This window comes from Pyrus communis, chromosome 16 (genome assembly GCF_041283825.1).
Source record: "Pyrus communis isolate YQ-2024b chromosome 16, ASM4128382v1, whole genome shotgun sequence".
In the NCBI taxonomy this organism is placed as follows: Eukaryota; Viridiplantae; Streptophyta; class Magnoliopsida; order Rosales; family Rosaceae; genus Pyrus; species Pyrus communis.
Genome location: NC_142580.1, coordinates 17,419,783 through 17,426,802, shown reverse-complemented (window position 1 = coordinate 17,426,802; position 7,020 = coordinate 17,419,783).

Below are 7,020 nucleotides of genomic sequence, written 5' to 3'. Positions count from 1 at the left end.
CCGCCAAGAAAAGGAAATTGAAGGTCAAGCAAGCAAACAGCCAAGTGACATGCAATGCCTGGGAAAAGCAAAAGATAACCACAACGAGCTACTTTTCCAAATGAAAGTTGGAAGCATTAACCTGCATTTGATTCACCGCAAGCTGAAGGCAACTCACCATCTACATTCAATTGTAAGGAAAGCACAAAGTGTGCCTCATGAAATGATAAATCAGTAAGCAGAAGCACGAAATTGTAGACATCAAAATTTCGATGAAATGAATGTTGACCAATAATTAAAATTTCAACGCTCACGTGTCACATAAATTTTACATGTAGCGTGTGACTCAACAAAAAATCGAAATAAATTGGAAAGGTCATCAAATAGGACACGTGTCAATATCTGGCAGAAATGATTTATTTCATCTGATTATTTAAATCCAAAAAATCAAGTTTTGGAATTCTATAAATAGGAGGCCAAGGCATTCATTTAAGAAAGGAGAAAGAAAGGAAAGAAAGGGAGAAAGAAAGGAAGAAGAAGAGAAAGAAAGAAGGGAATTTACATCACACCAAAACCTTGAAGCCTTGAAACTCTAAAGCTCTCAAGCAAAATCCCGAAGGATCAAGAAAACACTCTTCGTTCTTCGTCAAACCCTCCTTCAAGGTCAAGCCCCAACGGCCCTTGAAGAACTTCCACCAACTCAAGATCAAGCCCCGACGGCCCTTGAGGAAAGTGTTCATCGTTCATCATCCATTCATCCTAAGATCAAGCCCCAACGGCCCTTTGGATCAACAACCTCAACAAATCCACATCTACACTCAGTCTTCAAGATTAGGCCCAAAAGCCCTTGAAGATCCGTTCATCCATCAACCTTCAAGATCAAGCCCCGACGGCCCCTTGAAGAAATCCAGACACCCAGTCTTCAAGATTAGGCCCAAAAGCCCTTGAAGATCCGCTCATCCATCAACAACCTCAAGACATCTGTTCAGTCTTCAAGATCAAGCCCCGACGGCTTTGAAGAGAAGTGTTCATCGTTCATCATCCGTTCATCCTAAGATCAAGCCCCAACGGCCCTTTGGATCAACAACCTCAACAAATCCACACATCCAATCAGTCTTCAAGATTAGGCCCAAAAGCCCTTGAAGATCCGCTCATCCATCAGTCTTCAAGATCAAGCCCAAAAGCCCTTGAAGATCCGTTCATCAACTGTTCATCCCTAGATCAAGCCCCGACGGCCCTTTGGATCAACAGCTCATCCACAAACCTACACCCTACGAAGATAGAATCAGAGGATCAAATTACAAAGAGATTGTAACCCCAAAATCATTAAACAAAAAATATATTTTGTGCACGGTATTCTTGTTTCTTGTTTCAGGAATTTTTCGTGTTTACAAATTTGGCACGCCCAGTGGGACTTCTCTACCTCTCATCTCTATCCTCAAATCATCGAAAAACGCAAATGGCATCAAGAAAGGATCAAGCTGTTCCTGCAATCAAAGCAAAGAACAAGAACATCATCGCCGCAAGAGGTGATATTTCAGGCATCATAACCCGAAGTAAGGCAATAGCTCTTTTTGCCGCAGCTTCCGCCCCTGCATTGACTCTGTCAAAGGAACAAGAGCACCTGAGCTACGAGCCTGTGATCACCCTAGCCTCGCTAAGGGCATCAAGGGGGGAAAGCCCGAAGAAATACTCAGAGTCCCTACTCTCCGACGCTGATTCGAGCGGCAGTACAACCATGCAAGTTATGACCACTGGAGCAACTTCAATCGAGGAGCAGCTAGCTCAGATGAATGAAGCAATCGCAAAGCTCACACGGACTGTGGAAGAGAAGGACTTGCAGATTGCCGCACTTGTCAACCAACTAGATGCGCTGCCCGACGTGAAAGTCGACCCAAATATTGGCCTATTAAAGAAAGAAGACGACGAAGAAGAGGAGCCACCAGTGGAGAAAGTTGAAGAGAAGCCAAAGCTAGACCAAGCAACGGCATTCATGGGATCTCTCTCTATCCAGCAGCTACAGGAGATGATCGCAAGCACTGTCAAGACACAGTACGAAGGAAGCTCGCATGACTCCGTACTGTACTCAAAGCCTTACTCCAAGAAGATTGATGCTTTGAAGATGCCAAGAGGTTATCAGCCCCCAAAATTCATGCAGTTCGATGGAAAAGGCAACCCGAAGCAACATGTCGCCCATTTCATTGAAACTTGCAACAATGCTGGGACAGAGGGAGACTACCTCGTCAAACAGTTCGTGCGTTCGCTGAAAAGTAACGCTTTTGACTGGTACACTGACCTCGAACCTGAATCTATCAACAGTTGGGACTAGCTAGAAAGGGAATTCCTCAACCGTTTCTACAGCACTCGTCGTACTGTAAGCATGCTAGAGCTGACCAGTACGAAACAGTGGAGAGATGAACCTGTCGTCAACTACATAAATAGATGGCGCTCCTTAAGTCTGGATTGCAAAGATCGGCTTTCTGAAACCTCTGCCATTGAGATGTGCGTTCAAGGCATGCACTGGGGGTTACATTACATCCTCCAAGGCATAAAACCAAGAACATTCGAAGAGCTAGCAACTCGTTCCCACGACATGGAGCTGAGTATCGCTAATCATGGGAAAAATGAGCCAATTACTAACTTCAATAAAGAGAAAGTATTCGCCCCAAATGTAGACAAGACCGGGAAGAAGCCCGCTAAGGAAGCTTTCACCGTCAACACTACCCCCATCAAGACCTCTTCAGCGCCCATCAAGACCTCCTCAGCGCCCATCAAGATCTCCTCCAAGAAGAAAGCGAAGGAGATAAAGACAAGTGAGCCTTCTCGCACCCAAGACAGATACAAGAGCACCTTGAGAGAGTTGGAACAGAAAACGTACCCTTTTCCTGACTCTGACATGGCTGCCATGTTAGATGACTTGCTGGAAAAAAAGGTGATTGAGCTACCCGAATGCAAGCGTCCTGAAGAAATGAATCGCACAAACGATCCTAGGTACTGCAAGTACCATCGTATTGTGAGCCATCCTGTTGGCAAGTGCTTCGTTCTCAAAGAACTCATCATGAAGCTAGCACAACAAGGGCAAATTGAGCTCGACCTTGAGGACACGGCCGCAACGCATACCACTACAATTGCGTTTGGATCGTTTAATCCTGTGCCTCTCCAAACGACACCTGACCGTTCCCGTGAATGCTCAAGTTGCACGGCACCTCCTACACAACCATCACTAGAGAGAAGCGACCAAGATGCACATGCTGATGATGAAGAAGGATGGATATTGGTAACCTACAAAAAGACAAGGAAACCAAGACCACAAGTCATACAGCCAAAGGTGGAACAAAGAAGAAATCACCACGGCCGCAACAATGCGAAACCTAAAAGAAACATAAAGCATAATAAAACAACATATGCTAGGGAACCTATGGAGCAGGAGCCACGCATTCCCGTTTCCTTGCGTGAGTACTTCCCGAATGACTTTTTCCAACAGTGCACTACCGTGGCCTGTCACATGGTTGAAGTAGAAATAGAAGAGCCCTCAAAAGGCAAAGTTATCGCCACTGAGGTAGAAAAGACCCTTACACCTGAAGAAGGTCTGCCAACACACTTTAGCATCGAGGAAGCGCTACCATTGCCAAAAAAGATGCGAAAAGCACTAGCAGCAGTCTTGGCAGGTCCCGACGACCACGAAGTGCAAGAAAGTAACGACGAAGGCTCGAAGCTTCAGCCACATGAATGTGCCACATGTTGTGCCACCCATGACGTAATTAATTTCACTGACGAAGACCTACTGTTGGGATCAAAGCCTCACAACCGTCCTCTCTTCGTCTCCGGGTACATAAGGGAATACAAAGTCAACCGCATGCTTGTGGATGGTGGGTCGGCCATAAACATCATGCCAAAATCAACAATGACCATAATCGGCATCAAGGTTAATGAACTATCCCTGAGCCGTTTGCTGATCCAGGGTTTTAACCAAGGAGGACAAAGGGCGATAGGCATGATCCGAGTAGAGATGACCATGGGTGAGCTCAAATCAAGCACGATATTCCACGTGATTGATGCAAGAACTTCCTATAGCTTGCTCTTAGGAAGACCTTGGATCCACGCAAATGGGGTAGTGCCGTCCACCCTTCACCAATGCCTAAAATTTTACCGAGAAGGAGTGAAGGTGATCCAAGGTGATACCAAGCCATTCACCGAAGCCGAATCACACTTTGCAGATGCCAAGTTCTACATGGATGAAGGGACGGTACCCGAAGCCCTTCCGGAAGAGATCAAATCCACGGGCAGAGTAGCACCTAAAAAGCAGGAGTGGCAAGCCATGCCTAAAAAGCAAAAAGAGCAGGCCGTGCCATCTTCAAGCAAAGATGATGACGAGTTTGCTAAACCTGCAACAACCAAAGGGAGTAGGATGCCGTCGGAAGGACCGAACGCACCCATATTCCGGTATATCCCGATGTCAAGAAGAAAGAATGGTCAATCTCCATTCGAAACTAGAAAAGCCGACACACAGTGGCACACGGATAACGTGAAGTTGCTCAAGACGAATGCAGTTTTGCCTCTGACACAGCTAGGGGGTGCTAAGGCCGCAAGACTACCACAAGGCTTCATAAAAGCTCTACCAAAGAAGGTGGAATCAAGCTTTCTTCCAACCAAGAGGACCGAGGAAGGTTTCGACCCTAACGCCTACAAACTCATGTCAAAGGCCGGGTACGACTTCGCTTCTTCTGCGGTGGCTGGAAAGAAGGTTTCAAGCACTGTCAATGACGAAGAACGTAACCTCACCAAAACTCAAAAGAAGTTGAAGGAGCATGGTTACGGAGTTAACAACAACAAAGCCGGACTTGGTTTCACACCAAATGCACCTGTGATGATTTCAAGCCAAGCGAAAAACACTAGCACTCAATATGTCAGCATGAGCATTGAACAAGACCAAGAAGAGCCTAAACCCTCCCCTCGGACGTCGGTCTTCGATAGGATGAGCTAGTCAAGCTCCAGAACTTCAGTGCTTAATCGCATTGGTGGTCAAGACCGAACCTCTGTCTTCAAGAGGCTTAACGTGCAGACATCCCAAAGCTCTGTTTTTGAAAGGTTGTTAAAGCCTAAGAAACAAAGCAACACAGTTATCTCTCCTCTGCGACGATCAGCTTTAGAAAGATTTGAAGATAATGGGAAGCCTTTTGGAAAGAAGAAGACAACACCAAATGAAGAAAAGCTCAATGGGTTAGGAGAAAAGGACGACGTCCGAAGCTTGATTCCTTCAAGGATGAAGCGCCAAGCAATCCTAGAGGTTGACACAAAAGAACCACTAAAGGTAAGGAGGCGCATCATCGTCCACACTGGCAAATCTTCATGCCAACAAACCCAAGAGAACGGCACTGAAGATGAAATCCCTAAGAAAGATGTCACTTCTGGCTCTTTCGACTCAAAGTCTTCACCTCAACCGCTGGGGGCATGCTCCAAAACCATGTCAGTCAAGTCAAGTGAAGATGAAGGATGGATTCATGTCACTCCGAAGAAGCTGCACGAGAAACATATGTCTTGTCCACAAGTTCACCAATCGGAAAGGGGGCAAAGCAGCTACCGTCAACCTTCAAAGCTACATGAAAATGTTGAGGATGATGAAATTACAACACAAAGATCGTTCATGCGGGATCTTTTCTTCCTCGAAGATGTCTTCAATTTCTCGATCAAGGCTCCTTGTTATGAAGATTGTGATGAATGCATTTCGAAGATCGCTTCGAAGAAATTGGACAAGCAGCAACCATCTTGTCCACAAGTTTATCAGTCGAAAAGGGGGCAAAACAGCTCCTGTCAACCTCCAGAACAATGTGAAAGTGTTGGAGATAATGAAATTTCGACACAAAGATCGTCCATCCCCATCACAATGTGCGACCTCTTCCCAGAAGACTTCTTCAATTACCCGGTCAAGGCACCTTCCTATGAAGATTGCGAGGAACGCCTCTCCCAGAACACCAGACAATCCTTATGCCGACAAGCTCGAGAAGACAGCACCGAAGAGGAGATCCAAGATGTTTTCCACGTCACGGTTCAAGAAGGTAAAGAAGACGAAATTCCCGAGGAAGATGTCACTGCTGCACCACCACAGCTCGAAGATGGGGGGCAAGCCACAATCGATGATCTCAAGGAACTCAACTTAGGTACAAGCAAGGAACCAAAGCCTATCTTCGTAAGTGCATTATTAAGTACAGACGAGATAGAGGAGTATTATCAGCTGTTGTTAGAGTACAAAGACGTCTTTGCCTGGACCTACAAAGAAATGCCCGGCCTGGACCCTATCATCGTTGTTCATCATCTTGCGGTCAGGCCTGGAACACGGCCGATAAAGCAAACTCAAAGACGCTATCGATCTGAGCTTATCCCACAAATCGAGGTCGAGATCGACAAGCTAATCGAAGCAGGCTTTATTCGAGAAGTGCAATACCCCAAGTGGATCTCCAACATCGTCATTGTCCTTAAAAAATCAGGACAAATACGTGTTTGCGTAGACTTCCGGGACCTCAACGATGTTTACCCAAAGGATGACTTCCCCTTGCCAATCATTGAAATCATGGTGGATGCAACCACTGGCCATGAGGCATTATCGTTCATGGATGGCTCTTCTGGGTACAATCAAATTTGCATGGCCCTCGAAGACGAGGAACTAACAGCCTTTCGGACTCCAAAAGGTATCTACTGCTACAAGGTAATGCCCTTTGGTCTAAAGAACGCTGGAGCTACGTATCAACGCGCAATGCAGAAAATCTTCAATGACATGCTACACAAAAACGTAGAATGTTACGTAGATGATGTGGTGGTTAAGACGAAGAAAAGATCAGAACACTTGAAGGATCTGCGAATAGTGTTCGAAAGGCTGCGAAAATACAACCTCAAGATGAACCCGTTAAAGTGTGCGTTTGGCGTCACCTCTGGAAAATTCCTCGGCTTCATTGTCAAGCACCGTGGTATTGAAGTAGACCAATCAAAGATCAAGGCCATTCAAAGCATGCCCGAGCCAAGAAACCTGCACGAGCTGAAAAGTCT